Genomic DNA, 16,455 nt, shown 5'->3' with positions numbered 1-16,455 from the left:
AGGTTAATTTTTTTGTTTCTTCCAGTCCGCCTATTTTGCACCTCCTTCTCTGGGAAGACTTCACTGAGAATCCAAGCGATTTCTGGATCCCTTCTCTCCCCTGGAGCTGCAAACACTTTAACAGGACATGTGCGGAACTGCCGTAAGGTAATCTACATCTTGTCTCCCTCTCTGGTACCTAACCTCCCTGCGAATGGGGGTACGTCTCCGTGTTCTGTGCGGGTTTTCAGCCCAGGACTCTCTACGCGTAGTGGATATTTGATTTGGTAAGTGAACGAATAAGTGGATGAGTCACCGAGATGAGGGTGTTGTCTCATTCTTTCTCTCTTCCTCCACTTTCAAGTTTCTTTAGTTAGGTTCCTCAGACAAAAGGTTTCCTTGTAGCTACACAGTGGCCAGGTCCACAGAACGTTGCAGATAGCTGCTGAAAACAGCCCTCCTCCACCTGAGAATGGCTTGCTCTCCCTCTCAAGCGGAGAGAGCTGGGATTCGATATTTAATGAAGTGCCTCTGTCCACTTGGCATTGAGAGGCACTAGGGGGCGTTAGTGCTCTGCACCCGGCGAAATGCCTGTTTCGTTTGTGATTTTCCTTTGTGAAAAACAACTATCCACAGAGTGTTTTGTGCCGATTTTCCATCCTTTTAGACTGACGGAAAGCATTTTACCCACGTAGAAACAGAGAACGAATAGAAAGAGCGTTGCATTACGTTCAATAAAAGCTTAGGGCGGTCTCGGTGGTATGTTAGTGAGGTTATCTGGGGACACCTTAGCCACGTACATTGTGTTGGAGAGGCACCGAGAATTCAGGAGTTCTCAAAGTTCGAGGACACAGTTGCCTTACACGTAGGCACGGTGGCAGCCGTGGACATGGCAGTGATTTGGAGAACGTTGTATTAGTCAGCTCTTGCTGCGATAATGCTTTGCAACAAATCTCCCCAAAACTCACTTACATAAAGAGGCATCTAGTTTTCTGGGACCTGTGGGCTCGCTGCAGCGGCTCTCTTGTAGACCTCTCGATGGCGGGTGTCGCTCCATGCCGTGGGTCAGTTTGAGGTCTGTCCCGCACACCTTACCGTGGAGCCCAACTGTGAGGCTGCAGGTCCCTGTCTTCTCGCAGAGTTCGGTGAAACGTAAGAGGTGAACCCAACCACACAAGCCCACGTAAGGCCTCTGCGACTCACTTAAGGCCATCGTGTCTTCCCTTGGCCTCCTGGGAACCCCCTGGCCCCAGGATGCAGCTTCCGTAGCCCAGGGCAACCGGCGGAGGGGGGGCGGGCGGGGCTGCAGGAGGGTGGAACGCCGAGGTCACAGAGGGTGTGGGTGTGGCCACCTCTGCTGTGACTGAACCAAGGGCAGGGGGGCAGGGGGTCCAGGGCAGGGCCCTCAGAGCCCGGTAGGCCCAGGGGGGCGGCGCAAGCACCTAGGCCCAGGCCGAAGAGCGCCTTCTTGGTACGCGCGGCAGGCCGGCCTCTCGCCTTGCCACTCAGGCCGCCCTCCCACTTGAAGTGTGTGTGGCACGCGTCCGCGGAGTACACCTCGCTGCACAGGTAGCCACGGGGCTGGGCCTCGTAGCTTCCTACGAGGCGGCTGGAGGTCCCGCAGGCGGGTGGGTCCCTGGGACAGACGCGCGGAGCGGCTCCTGCCCGGCGCCCCTGAGAACCGTCGCCGTTCCGTAAGGCGGGGCGCCTGCTTCAGAATGTACAATCACGTGTCCGCTCCATCGATACGCCGTTTAGTTTACCAGGCAAGACTTTCTTGGTGAAAGAAGCAGCCTTGCCTTGCATCCTCGAGCAGGCTTCTCAGCTGGCTGTGCACCGGTACTCTCTCTCTGGGTGTGCTAGTCCGCAGGGCAGGGCATCGCCTGGGCAGGGTGGAGCGTGATCTCTGCGGCCTCGTCTTGCAGCTCCTTCCTTCCATTCTCAGTCATCCTGCCCACAGTGGCCTCCTCTCAGGCCTGCATACTTACAACGGCGCATGGCCCGTGCTGCCCCTCTGCAGGCAGTGTCCCTCTGTTTAGTTTGCAGCTGACCGATGCCGCCTCACCCTTCTCATCTCTTCTCAGGTGTCACTTGGTCAAGAAAGCGTCCCCTTACCTACTCAGCTCATCACGTCCCCCTACCGTAGCTCACGTGACACCACGCACCTCTCGCTTATGGCCGTCATCGCCTTTCCCATCCAGTTTCAGGTAGGTAAGTTTACCCCGTGGTGGTCCGTGAGGAAGAAGAGATCACGCCTCTTTGGCTTACTCTTGATTCCCAGTGACTAGCCCGGTTACTGATAACCTCTGTTAGAGGGAGAAAGGAATGCACCCGATCCCTGGTGAAGCCCTGAGCGTTTTCCTTTCTAGTGTCCCTCGTACTCCTCCCTGCCATCTGTGTCGCCCTTACTCGGCGTCTACCGTTTATGAGTTTACACCTGGGTTACGGTGACTGCTTCGGAGAATCGCATGCCTTTCTATCTCCCTCGCTGCGACCTCTCCTACACCTCCCAGGGCTCTTGGGTTATGCCCTTGCCCTCGTCCGAGCCGTCCGTGGCACCCGCTGTCAACCCCGTACGGCCAAGCTCCGAAGACTGACACTCAAGGCCCTCCGTAATTTGGCTTCAGTTTCACTTTCCAGACGTGTCAAGAAAGAACGGGGTCTAAGTATCTGTGAACCTCTGCTCCGTTTCATATCTACCCACGAGGTTAATTTTTTTGTTTCTTCCAGTCCGCCTATTTTGCACCTCCTTCTCTGGGAAGACTTCACTGAGAATCCAAGCGATTTCTGGATCCCTTCTCTCCCCTGAAGCTGCAAACACTTTAACAGGACATGTGCGGAACTGCCGTAAGGTAATCTACATCTTGTCTCCCTCTCTGGTATCTAACCTCCCTGCGAATGGGGGTACGTCTCCGTGTTCTGTGCGGGTTTTCAGCCCAGGACTCTCTACGCGTAGTGGATATTTGATTTGGTAAGTGAACGAATAAGTGGATGAGTCACCGAGATGAGGGTGTTGTCTCATTCTTTCTCTCTTCCTCCACTTTCAAGTTTCTTTAGTTAGTTTCCTCAGACAAAAGGTTTCTTTGTAGCTACACAGTGGCCAGGTCCACAGAACGTTGCAGATAGCTGCTGAAAACATCCCTCCTCCACCTGAGAATGGCTTGCTCTCCCTCTCAAGCGGAGAGAGCTGGGATTCGATATTTAATGAAGTGCCTCTGTCCACTTGGCATTGAGAGGCACTAGGGGTCGTTAGTGCTCTACACCCGGCGAAATGCCTGTTTCGTTTGTGATTTTCCTTTGTGAAAAACAACTATCCACAGAGTGTTTTGTGCCGATTTTCCATCCTTTTAGACTGACGGAAAGCATTTTACCCACATAGAAACAGAGAACGAATAGAAAGAGCGTTGCATTACGTTCAATAAAAGCTTAGGGCGGTCTCGGTGGTACGTTAGTGAGGTTATCTGGGGACACCTTAGCCACGTACATTGTGTTGGAGAGGCACCGAGAATTCAGGAGTTCTCAAAGTTCGAGGACACAGTTGCCTTACACGTAGGCACGGTGGCAGCCGTGGACATGGCAGTGATTTGGAGAACGTTGTATTAGTCAGCTCTTGCTGCGATAATGCTTTGCAACAAATCTCCCCAAAACTCACTTACATAAAGAGGCATCTAGTTTTCTGGGACCTGTGGGCTAGCTGCAGCGGCTCTCTTGTAGACCTCTCGATGGCGGGTGTCGCTCCATGCCGTGGGTCAGTTTGAGGTCTGTCCCGCACACCTTACCGTGGAGCCCAACTGTGAGGCTGCAGGTCCCTGTCTTCTCGCAGAGTTCGGTGAAACGTAAGAGGTGAACCCAACCACACAAGCCCACGTAAGGCCTCTGCGACTCACTTAAGGCCATCGTGTCTTCCCTTGGCCTCCTGGGAACCCCCTGGCCCCAGGATGCAGCTTCCGTAGCCCAGGGCAACCGGCGGAGGGGGGGGCGGGCGGGGCTGCAGGAGGGTGGAACGCCGAGGTCACAGAGGGTGTGGGTGTGGCCACCTCTGCTGTGACTGAACCAAGGGCAGGGGGGCAGGGGGTCCAGGGCAGGGCCCTCAGAGCCCGGTAGGCCCAGGGGGGCGGCGCAAGCACCTAGGCCCAGGCCGAAGAGCGCCTTCTTGGTACGCGCGGCAGGCCGGCCTCTCGCCTGGCCACTCAGGCCGCCCTCCCACTTGAAGTGTGTGTGGTACGCGTCCGCGGAGTACACCTCGCTGCACAGGTAGCCACGGGGCTGGGCGTCGTAGCTTCCTGCGAGGCGGCCGGAGGTCCCGCAGGCGGGTGGGTCCCTGGGACAGACGCGCGGAGCGGCTCCTGCCCGGCCCCCCTGAGAACCGTCGCCGTTCCGTAAGGCGGGGCGCCTGCTTCAGAATGTACAATCACGTGTCCGCTCCATCGATACGCCGTTTAGTTTACCAGGCAAGACTTTCTTGGTGAAAGAAGCAGCCTTGCCTTGCATCCTCGAGCAGGCTTCTCAGCTGGCTGTGCACCGGTACTCTCTCTCTGGGTGTGCTAGTCCGCAGGGCAGGGCATCGCCTGGGCAGGGTGGAGCGTGATCTCTGCGGCCTCGTCTTGCAGCTCCTTCCTTCCATTCTCAGTCATCCTGCCCACAGTGGCCTCCTCTCAGGCCTGCATACTTACAACGGCGCATTGCCCGTGCTGCCCCTCTGCAGGCAGTGTCCCTCTGTTTAGTTTGCAGCTGACCGATGCCGCCTCACCCTTCTCATCTCTTCTCAGGTGTCACTTGGTCAAGAAAGCGTCCCCTTACCTACTCAGCTCATCACGTCCCCCTACCGTAGCTCACGTGACACCACGCACCTCTCGCTTATGGCCGTCATCGCCTTTCCCATCCAGTTTCAGGTAGGTAAGTTTACCCCGTGGTGGTCCGTGAGGAAGAAGAGATCACGCCTCTTTGGCTTACTCTTGATTCCCAGCGACTAGCCCGGTTACTGATAACCTCTGTTAGAGGGAGAAAGGAATGCACCCGATCCCTGGTGAAGCCCTGAGCGTTTTCCTTTCTAGTGTCCCTCGTACTCCTCCCTGCCATCTGTGTCGCCCTTACTCGGCATCTACCGTTTATGAGTTTACACCTGGGTTACGGTGACTGCTTCGGAGAATCGCATGCCTTTCTATCTCCCTCGCTGCGACCTCTCCTACACCTCCCAGGGCTCTTGGGTTATGCCCTTGCCCTCGTCCGAGCCGTCCGTGGCACCCGCTGTCAACCCCGTACGGCCAAGCTCCGAAGACTGACACTCAAGGCCCTCCGTAATTTGGCTTCAGTTTCACTTTCCAGACGTGTCAAGAAAGAACGGGGTCTAAGTATCTGTGAACCTCTGCTCCGTTTCATATCTACCCACGAGGTTAATTTTTTTGTTTCTTCCAGTCCGCCTATTTTGCACCTCCTTCTCTGGGAAGACTTCACTGAGAATCCAAGCGATTTCTGGATCCCTTCTCTCCCCTGAAGCTGCAAACACTTTAACAGGACATGTGCGGAACTGCCGTAAGGTAATCTACATCTTGTCTCCCTCTCTGGTACCTAACCTCCCTGCGAATGGGGGTACGTCTCCGTGTTCTGTGCGGGTTTTCAGCCCAGGACTCTCTACGCGTAGTGGATATTTGATTTGGTAAGTGAACGAATAAGTGGATGAGTCACCGAGATGAGGGTGTTGTCTCATTCTTTCTCTCTTCCTCCACTTTCAAGTTTCTTTAGTTAGTTTCCTCAGACAAAAGGTTTCTTTGTAGCTACACAGTGGCCAGGTCCACAGAACGTTGCAGATAGCTGCTGAAAACAGCCCTCCTCCACCTGAGAATGGCTTGCTCTCCCTCTCAAGCGGAGAGAGCTGGGATTGGATATTTAATGAAGTGCCTCTGTCCACTTGGCATTGAGAGGCACTAGGGGGCGTTAGTGCTCTGCACCCGGCGAAATGCCTGTTTCGTTTGTGATTTTCCTTTGTGAAAAACAACTATCCACAGAGTGTTTTGTGCCGATTTTCCATCCTTTTAGACTGACGGAAAGCATTTTACCCACGTAGAAACAGAGAACGAATAGAAAGAGCGTTGCATTACGTTCAATAAAAGCTTAGGGCGGTCTCGGTGGTACGTTAGTGAGGTTATCTGGGGACACCTTAGCCACGTACATTGTGTTGGAGAGGCACCGAGAATTCAGGAGTTCTCAAAGTTCGAGGACACAGTTGCCTTACACGTAGGCACGGTGGCAGCCGTGGACATGGCAGTGATTTGGAGAACGTTGTATTAGTCAGCTCTTGCTGCGATAATGCTTTGCAACAAATCTCCCCAAAACTCACTTACATAAAGAGGCATCTAGTTTTCTGGGACCTGTGGGCTCGCTGCAGCGGCTCTCTTGTAGACCTCTCGATGGCGGGTGTCGCTCCATGCCGTGGGTCAGTTTGAGGTCTGTCCCGCACACCTTACCGTGGAGCCCAACTGTGAGGCTGCAGGTCCCTGTCTTCTCGCAGAGTTCGGTGAAACGTAAGAGGTGAACCCAACCACACAAGCCCACGTAAGGCCTCTGCGACTCACTTAAGGCCATCGTGTCTTCCCTTGGCCTCCTGGGAACCCCCTGGCCCCAGGATGCAGCTTCCGTAGCCCAGGGCAACCGGCGGAGGGGGGGCGGGCGGGGCTGCAGGAGGGTGGAACGCCGAGGTCACAGAGGGTGTGGGTGTGGCCACCTCTGCTGTGACTGAACCAAGGGCAGGGGGGCAGGGGGTCCAGGGCAGGGCCCTCAGAGCCCGGTAGGCCCAGGGGGGCGGCGCAAGCACCTAGGCCCAGGCCGAAGAGCGCCTTCTTGGTACGCGCGGCAGGCCGGCCTCTCGCCTTGCCACTCAGGCCGCCCTCCCACTTGAAGTGTGTGTGGCACGCGTCCGCGGAGTACACCTCGCTGCACAGGTAGCCAAGGGGCTGGGCGTCGTAGCTTCCTGCGAGGCGGCCGGAGGTCCCGCAGGCGGGTGGGTCCCTGGGACAGACGCGCGGAGCGGCTCCTGCCCGGCCCCCCTGAGAACCGTCGCCGTTCCGTAAGGCGGGGCGCCTGCTTCAGAATGTAAAATCACGTGTCCGCTCCATCGATACGCCGTTTAGTTTACCAGGCAAGACTTTCTTGGTGAAAGAAGCAGCCTTGCCTTGCATCCTCGAGCAGGCTTCTCAGCTGGCTGTGCACCGGTACTCTCTCTCTGGGTGTGCTAGTCCGCAGGGCAGGGCATCGCCTGGGCAGAGTGGAGCGTGATCTCTGCGGCCTCGTCTTGCAGCTCCTTCCTTCCATTCTCAGTCATCCTGCCCACAGTGGCCTCCTCTCAGGCCTGCATACTTACAACGGCGCATGGCCCGTGCTGCCCCTCTGCAGGCAGTGTCCCTCTGTTTAGTTTGCAGCTGACCAATGCCGCCTCACCCTTCTCATCTCTTCTCAGGTGTCACTTGGTCAAGAAAGCGTCCCCTTACCTACTCAGCTCATCACGTCCCCCTACCGTAGCTCACGTGACACCACGCACCTCTCGCTTATGGCCGTCATCGCCTTTCCCATCCAGTTTCAGGTAGGTAAGTTTACCCCGTGGTGGTCCGTGAGGAAGAAGAGATCACGCCTCTTTGGCTTACTCTTGATTCCCAGCGACTAGCCCGGTTACTGATAACCTCTGTTAGAGGGAGAAAGGAATGCACCCGATCCCTGGTGAAGCCCTGAGCGTTTTCCTTTCTAGTGTCCCTCGTACTCCTCCCTGCCATCTGTGTCGCCCTTACTCGGCGTCTACCGTTTATGAGTTTACACCTGGGTTACGGTGACTGCTTCGGAGAATCGCATGCCTTTCTATCTCCCTCGCTGCGACCTCTCCTACACCTCCCAGGGCTCTTGGGTTATGCCCTTGCCCTCGTCCGAGCCGTCCGTGGCACCCGCTGTCAACCCCGTACGGCCAAGCTCCGAAGACTGACACTCAAGGCCCTCCGTAATTTGGCTTCAGTTTCACTTTCCAGACGTGTCAAGAAAGAACGGGGTCTAAGTATCTGTGAACCTCTGCTCCGTTTCATATCTACCCACGAGGTTAATTTTTTTGTTTCTTCCAGTCCGCCTATTTTGCACCTCCTTCTCTGGGAAGACTTCACTGAGAATCCAAGCGATTTCTGGATCCCTTCTCTCCCCTGGAGCTGCAAACACTTTAACAGGACATGTGCGGAACTGCCGTAAGGTAATCTACATCTTGTCTCCCTCTCTGGTACCTAACCTCCCTGCGAATGGGGGTACGTCTCCGTGTTCTGTGCGGGTTTTCAGCCCAGGACTCTCTACGCGTAGTGGATATTTGATTTGGTAAGTGAACGAATAAGTGGATGAGTCACCGAGATGAGGGTGTTGTCTCATTCTTTCTCTCTTCCTCCACTTTCAAGTTTCTTTAGTTAGGTTCCTCAGACAAAAGGTTTCCTTGTAGCTACACAGTGGCCAGGTCCACAGAACGTTGCAGATAGCTGCTGAAAACAGCCCTCCTCCACCTGAGAATGGCTTGCTCTCCCTCTCAAGCGGAGAGAGCTGGGATTCGATATTTAATGAAGTGCCTCTGTCCACTTGGCATTGAGAGGCACTAGGGGGCGTTAGTGCTCTGCACCTGGCGAAATGCCTGTTTCGTTTGTGATTTTCCTTTGTGAAAAACAACTATCCACGGAGTGTTTTGTGCCGATTTTCCATCCTTTTAGACTGACGGAAAGCATTTTACCCACGTAGAAACAGAGAACGAATAGAAAGAGCGTTGCATTACGTTCAATAAAAGCTTAGGGCGGTCTCGGTGGTACGTTAGTGAGGTTATCTGGGGACACCTTAGCCACGTACATTGTGTTGGAGAGGCACCGAGAATTCAGGAGTTCTCAAAGTTCGAGGACACAGTTGCCTTACACGTAGGCACGGTGGCAGCCGGGGACATGGCAGTGATTTGGAGAACGTTGTATTAGTCAGGTCTTGCTGCGATAATGCTTTGCAACAAATCTCCCCAAAACTCACTTACATAAAGAGGCATCTAGTTTTCTGGGACCTGTGGGCTAGCTGCAGCGGCTCTCTTGTAGACCTCTCGATGGCGGGTGTCGCTCCATGCCGTGGGTCAGTTTGAGGTCTGTCCCGCACACCTTACCGTGGAGCCCAACTGTGAGGCTGCAGGTCCCTGTCTTCTCGCAGAGTTCGGTGAAACGTAAGAGGTGAACCCAACCACACAAGCCCACATAAGGCCTCTGCGACTCACTTAAGGCCATCGTGTCTTCCCTTGGCCTCCTGGGAACCCCCTGGCCCCAGGATGCAGCTTCCGTAGCCCAGGGCAACCGGCGGAGGGGGGGCGGGCGGGGCTGCAGGAGGGTGGAACGCCGAGGTCACAGAGGGTGTGGGTGTGGCCACCTCTGCTGTGACTGAACCGAGGGCAGGGGGGCAGGGGGTCCAGGGCAGGGCCCTCAGAGCCCGGTAGGCCCAGGGGGGCGGCGCAAGCACCTAGGCCCAGGCCGAAGAGCGCCTTCTTGGTACGCGCGGCAGGCCGGCCTCTCGCCTTGCCACTCAGGCCGCCCTCCCACTTGAAGTGTGTGTGGCACGCGTCCGCGGAGTACACCTCGCTGCACAGGTAGCCACGGGGCTGGGCGTCGTAGCTTCCTGCGAGGAGGCCGGAGGTCCCGCAGGCAGGTGGGTCCCTGGGACAGACGCGCGGAGCGGCTCCTGCCCGGCCCCCCTGAGAACCGTCGCCGTTCCGTAAGGCGGGGCGCCTGCTTCAGAATGTAAAATCACGTGTCCGCTCCATCGATACGCCGTTTAGTTTACCAGGCAAGACTTTCTTGGTGAAAGAAGCAGCCTTGCCTTGCATCCTCGAGCAGGCTTCTCAGCTGGCTGTGCACCGGTACTCTCTCTCTGGGTGTGCTAGTCCGCAGGGCAGGGCATCGCCTGGGCAGGGTGGAGCGTGATCTCTGCGGCCTCGTCTTGCAGCTCCTTCCTTCCATTCTCAGTCATCCTGCCCACAGTGGCCTCCTCTCAGGCCTGCATACTTACAACGGCGCATGGCCCGTGCTGCCCCTCTGCAGGCAGTGTCCCTCTGTTTAGTTTGCAGCTGACCGATGCCGCCTCACCCTTCTCATCTCTTCTCAGGTGTCACTTGGTCAAGAAAGCGTCCCCTTACCTACTCAGCTCATCACGTCCCCCTACCGTAGCTCACGTGACACCACGCACCTCTCGCTTATGGCCGTCATCGCCTTTCCCATCCAGTTTCAGGTAGGTAAGTTTACCCCGTGGTGGTCCGTGAGGAAGAAGAGATCACGCCTGTTTGGCTTACTCTTGATTCCCAGGGACTAGCCCGGTTACTGATAACCTCTGTTAGAGGGAGAAAGGAATGCACCCGATCCCTGGTGAAGCCCTGAGCGTTTTCCTTTCTAGTGTCCCTCGTACTCCTCCCTGCCATCTGTGTCGCCCTTACTCGGCGTCTACTGTTTATGAGTTTACACCTGGGTTACGGTGACTGCTTCGGAGAATCGCATGCCTTTCTATCTCCCTCGCTGCGACCTCTCCTACACCTCCCAGGGCTCTTGGGTTATGCCCTTGCCCTCGTCCGAGCCGTCCGTGGCACCCGCTGTCAACCCCGTACGGCCAAGCTCCGAAGACTGACACTCAAGGCCCTCCGTAATTTGGCTTCAGTTTCACTTTCCAGACGTGTCAAGAAAGAACGGGGTCTAAGTATCTGTGCACCTCTGCTCCGTTTCATATCTACCCACGAGGTTAATTTTTTTGTTTCTTCCAGTCCGCCTATTTTGCACCTCCTTCTCTGGGAAGACTTCACTGAGAATCCAAGCGATTTCTGGATCCCTTCTCTCCCCTGGAGCTGCAAACACTTTAACAGGACATGTGCGGAACTGCCGTAAGGTAATCTACATCTTGTCTCCCTCTCTGGTACCTAACCTCCCTGCGAATGGGGGTACGTCTCCGTGTTCTGTGCGGGTTTTCAGCCCAGGACTCTCTACGCGTAGTGGATATTTGATTTGGTAAGTGAACGAATAAGTGGATGAGTCACCGAGATGAGGGTGTTGTCTCATTCTTTCTCTCTTCCTCCACTTTCAAGTTTCTTTAGTTAGGTTCCTCAGACAAAAGGTTTCTTTGTAGCTACACAGTGGCCAGGTCCACAGAACGTTGCAGATAGCTGCTGAAAACAGCCCTCCTCCACCTGAGAATGGCTTGCTCTCCCTCTCAAGCGGAGAGAGCTGGGATTCGATATTTAATGAAGTGCCTCTGTCCACTTGGCATTGAGAGGCACTAGGGGGCGTTAGTGCTCTGCACCCGGCGAAATGCCTGTTTCGTTTGTGATTTTCCTTTGTGAAAAACAACTATCCACGGAGTGTTTTGTGCCGATTTTCCATCCTTTTAGACTGACGGAAAGCATTTTACCCACGTAGAAACAGAGAACGAATAGAAAGAGCGTTGCATTACGTTCAATAAAAGCTTAGGGCGGTCTCAGTGGTACGTTAGTGAGGTTATCTGGGGACACCTTAGCCACGTACATTGTGTTGGAGAGGCACCGAGAATTCAGGAGTTCTCAAAGTTCGAGGACACAGTTGCCTTACACGTAGGCACGGTGGCAGCCGTGGACATGGCAGTGATTTGGAGAACGTTGTATTAGTCAGGTCTTGCTGCGATAATGCTTTGCAACAAATCTCCCCAAAACTCACTTACATAAAGAGGCATCTAGTTTTCTGGGACCTGTGGGCTAGCTGCAGCGGCTCTCTTGTAGACCTCTCGATGGCGGGTGTCGCTCCATGCCGTGGGTCAGTTTGAGGTCTGTCCCGCACACCTTACCGTGGAGCCCAACTGTGAGGCTGCAGGTCCCTGTCTTCTCGCAGAGTTCGGTGAAACGTAAGAGGTGAACCCAACCACACAAGCCCACGTAAGGCCTCTGCGACTCACTTAAGGCCATCGTGTCTTCCCTTGGCCTCCTGGGAACCCCCTGGCCCCAGGATGCAGCTTCCGTAGCCCAGGGCAACCGGCGGAGGGGGGGCGGGCGGGGCTGCAGGAGGGTGGAACGCCGAGGTCACAGAGGGTGTGGGTGTGGCCACCTCTGCTGTGACTGAACCGAGGGCAGGGGGGCAGGGGGTCCAGGGCAGGGCCCTCAGAGCCCGGTAGGCCCAGGGGGGCGGCGCAAGCACCTAGGCCCAGGCCGAAGAGCGCCTTCTTGGTACGCGCGGCAGGCCGGCCTCTCGCCTTGCCACTCAGGCCGCCCTCCCACTTGAAGTGTGTGTGGCACGCGTCCGCGGAGTACACCTCGCTGCACAGGTAGCCACGGGGCTGGGCGTCGTAGCTTCCTGCGAGGAGGCCGGAGGTCCCGCAGGCAGGTGGGTCCCTGGGACAGACGCGCGGAGCGGCTCCTGCCCGGCCCCCCTGAGAACCGTCGCCGTTCCGTAAGGCGGGGCGCCTGCTTCAGAATGTAAAATCACGTGTCCGCTCCATCGATACGCCGTTTAGTTTACCAGGCAAGACTTTCTTGGTGAAAGAAGCAGCCTTGCCTTGCATCCTCGAGCAGGCTTCTCAGCTGGCTGTGCACCGGTACTCTCTCTCTGGGTGTGCTAGTCCGCAGGGCAGGGCATCGCCTGGGCAGGGTGGAGCGTGATCTCTGCGGCCTCGTCTTGCAGCTCCTTCCTTCCATTCTCAGTCATCCTGCCCACAGTGGCCTCCTCTCAGGCCTGCATACTTACAACGGCGCATGGCCCGTGCTGCCCCTCTGCAGGCAGTGTCCCTCTGTTTAGTTTGCAGCTGACCGATGCCGCCTCACCCTTCTCATCTCTTCTCAGGTGTCACTTGGTCAAGAAAGCGTCCCCTTACCTACTCAGCTCATCACGTCCCCCTACCGTAGCTCACGTGACACCACGCACCTCTCGCTTATGGCCGTCATCGCCTTTCCCATCCAGTTTCAGGTAGGTAAGTTTACCCCGTGGTGGTCCGTGAGGAAGAAGAGATCACGCCTGTTTGGCTTACTCTTGATTCCCAGGGACTAGCCCGGTTACTGATAACCTCTGTTAGAGGGAGAAAGGAATGCACCCGATCCCTGGTGAAGCCCTGAGCGTTTTCCTTTCTAGTGTCCCTCGTACTCCTCCCTGCCATCTGTGTCGCCCTTACTCGGCGTCTACCGTTTATGAGTTTACACCTGGGTTACGGTGACTGCTTCGGAGAATCGCATGCCTTTCTATCTCCCTCGCTGCGACCTCTCCTACACCTCCCAGGGCTCTTGGGTTATGCCCTTGCCCTCGTCCGAGCCGTCCGTGGCACCCGCTGTCAACCCCGTACGGCCAAGCTCCGAAGACTGACACTCAAGGCCCTCCGTAATTTGGCTTCAGTTTCACTTTCCAGACGTGTCAAGAAAGAACGGGGTCTAAGTATCTGTGCACCTCTGCTCCGTTTCATATCTACCCACGAGGTTAATTTTTTTGTTTCTTCCAGTCCGCCTATTTTGCACCTCCTTCTCTGGGAAGACTTCACTGAGAATCCAAGCGATTTCTGGATCCCTTCTCTCCCCTGGAGCTGCAAACACTTTAACAGGACATGTGCGGAACTGCCGTAAGGTAATCTACATCTTGTCTCCCTCTCTGGTACCTAACCTCCCTGCGAATGGGGGTACGTCTCCGTGTTCTGTGCGGGTTTTCAGCCCAGGACTCTCTACGCGTAGTGGATATTTGATTTGGTAAGTGAACGAATAAGTGGATGAGTCACCGAGATGAGGGTGTTGTCTCATTCTTTCTCTCTTCCTCCACTTTCAAGTTTCTTTAGTTAGGTTCCTCAGACAAAAGGTTTCTTTGTAGCTACACAGTGGCCAGGTCCACAGAACGTTGCAGATAGCTGCTGAAAACAGCCCTCCTCCACCTGAGAATGGCTTGCTCTCCCTCTCAAGCGGAGAGAGCTGGGATTCGATATTTAATGAAGTGCCTCTGTCCACTTGGCATTGAGAGGCACTAGGGGGCGTTAGTGCTCTGCACCCGGCGAAATGCCTGTTTCGTTTGTGATTTTCCTTTGTGAAAAACAACTATCCACGGAGTGTTTTGTGCCGATTTTCCATCCTTTTAGACTGACGGAAAGCATTTTACCCACGTAGAAACAGAGAACGAATAGAAAGAGCGTTGCATTACGTTCAATAAAAGCTTAGGGCGGTCTCAGTGGTACGTTAGTGAGGTTATCTGGGGACACCTTAGCCACGTACATTGTGTTGGAGAGGCACCGAGAATTCAGGAGTTCTCAAAGTTCGAGGACACAGTTGCCTTACACGTAGGCACGGTGGCAGCCGTGGACATGGCAGTGATTTGGAGAACGTTGTATTAGTCAGCTCTTGCTGCGATAATGCTTTGCAACAAATCTCCCCAAAACTCACTTACATAAAGAGGCATCTAGTTTTCTGGGACCTGTGGGCTAGCTGCAGCGGCTCTCTTGTAGACCTCTCGATGGCGGGTGTCGCTCCATGCCGTGGGTCAGTTTGAGGTCTGTCCCGCACACCTTACCGTGGAGCCCAACTGTGAGGCTGCAGGTCCCTGTCTTCTCGCAGAGTTCGGTGAAACGTAAGAGGTGAACCCAACCACACAAGCCCACGTAAGGCCTCTGCGACTCACTTAAGGCCATCGTGTCTTCCCTTGGCCTCCTGGGAACCCCCTGGCCCCAGGATGCAGCTTCCGTAGCCCAGGGCAACCGGCGGAGGGGGGGCGGGCGGGGCTGCAGGAGGGTGGAACGCCGAGGTCACAGAGGGTGTGGGTGTGGCCACCTCTGCTGTGACTGAACCAAGGGCAGGGGGGCAGGGGGTCCAGGGCAGGGCCCTCAGAGCCCGGTAGGCCCAGGGGGGCGGCGCAAGCACCTAGGCCCAGGCCGAAGAGCGCCTTCTTGGTACGCGCGGCAGGCCGGCCTCTCGCCTTGCCACTCAGGCCGCCCTCCCACTTGAAGTGTGTGTGGCACGCGTCCGCGGAGTACACCTCGCTGCACAGGTAGCCACGGGGCTGGGCGTCGTAGCTTCCTGCGAGGCGGCCGGAGGTCCCGCAGGCGGGTGGGTCCCTGGGACAGACGCGCGGAGCGGCTCCTGCCCGGCCCCCCTGAGAACCGTCGCCGTTCCGTAAGGCGGGGCGCCTGCTTCAGAATGTACAATCACGTGTCCGCTCCATCGATACGCCGTTTAGTTTACCAGGCAAGACTTTCTTGGTGAAAGAAGCAGCCTTGCCTTGCATCCTCGAGCAGGCTTCTCAGCTGGCTGTGCACCGGTACTCTCTCTCTGGGTGTGCTAGTCCGCAGGGCAGGGCATCGCCTGGGCAGGGTGGAGCGTGATCTCTGCGGCCTCGTCTTGCAGCTCCTTCCTTCCATTCTCAGTCATCCTGCCCACAGTGGCCTCCTCTCAGGCCTGCATACTTACAACGGCGCATGGCCCGTGCTGCCCCTCTGCAGGCAGTGTCCCTCTGTTTAGTTTGCAGCTGACCGATGCCGCCTCACCCTTCTCATCTCTTCTCAGGTGTCACTTGGTCAAGAAAGCGTCCCCTTACCTACTCAGCTCATCACGTCCCCCTACCGTAGCTCACGTGACACCACGCACCTCTCGCTTATGGCCGTCATCGCCTTTCCCATCCAGTTTCAGGTAGGTAAGTTTACCCCGTGGTGGTCCGTGAGGAAGAAGAGATCACGCCTGTTTGGCTTACTCTTGATTCCCAGCGACTAGCCCGGTTACTGATAACCTCTGTTAGAGGGAGAAAGGAATGCACCCGATCCCTGGTGAAGCCCTGAGCGTTTTCCTTTCTAGTGTCCCTCGTACTCCTCCCTGCCATCTGTGTCGCCCTTACTCGGCGTCTACCGTTTATGAGTTTACACCTGGGTTACGGTGACTGCTTCGGAGAATCGCATGCCTTTCTATCTCCCTCGCTGCGACCTCTCCTACACCTCCCAGGGCTCTTGGGTTATGCCCTTGCCCTCGTCCGAGCCGTCCGTGGCACCCGCTGTCAACCCCGTACGGCCAAGCTCCGAAGACTGACACTCAAGGCCCTCCGTAATTTGGCTTCAGTTTCACTTTCCAGACGTGTCAAGAAAGAACGGGGTCTAAGTATCTGTGCACCTCTGCTCCGTTTCATATCTACCCACGAGGTTAATTTTTTTGTTTCTTCCAGTCCGCCTATTTTGCACCTCCTTCTCTGGGAAGACTTCACTGAGAATCCAAGCGATTTCTGGATCCCTTCTCTCCCCTGGAGCTGCAAACACTTTAACAGGACATGTGCGGAACTGCCGTAAGGTAATCTACATCTTGTCTCCCTCTCTGGTACCTAACCTCCCTGCGAATGGGGGTACGTCTCCGTGTTCTGTGCGGGTTTTCAGCCCAGGACTCCCTACGCGTAGTGGATATTTGATTTGGTAAGTGAACGAGTAAGTGGATGAGTCACCGAGATGAGGGTGTTGTCTCATTCTTTCTCTCTTCCTCCACTTTCAAGTTTCTTT

The sequence above is a fragment of the Stenella coeruleoalba genome (assembly GCF_951394435.1).
Source record: "Stenella coeruleoalba genome assembly, chromosome: 1".
Taxonomy (NCBI): domain Eukaryota; kingdom Metazoa; phylum Chordata; class Mammalia; order Artiodactyla; family Delphinidae; genus Stenella; species Stenella coeruleoalba.
Note: the sequence above shows the minus strand (reverse complement) of the source record.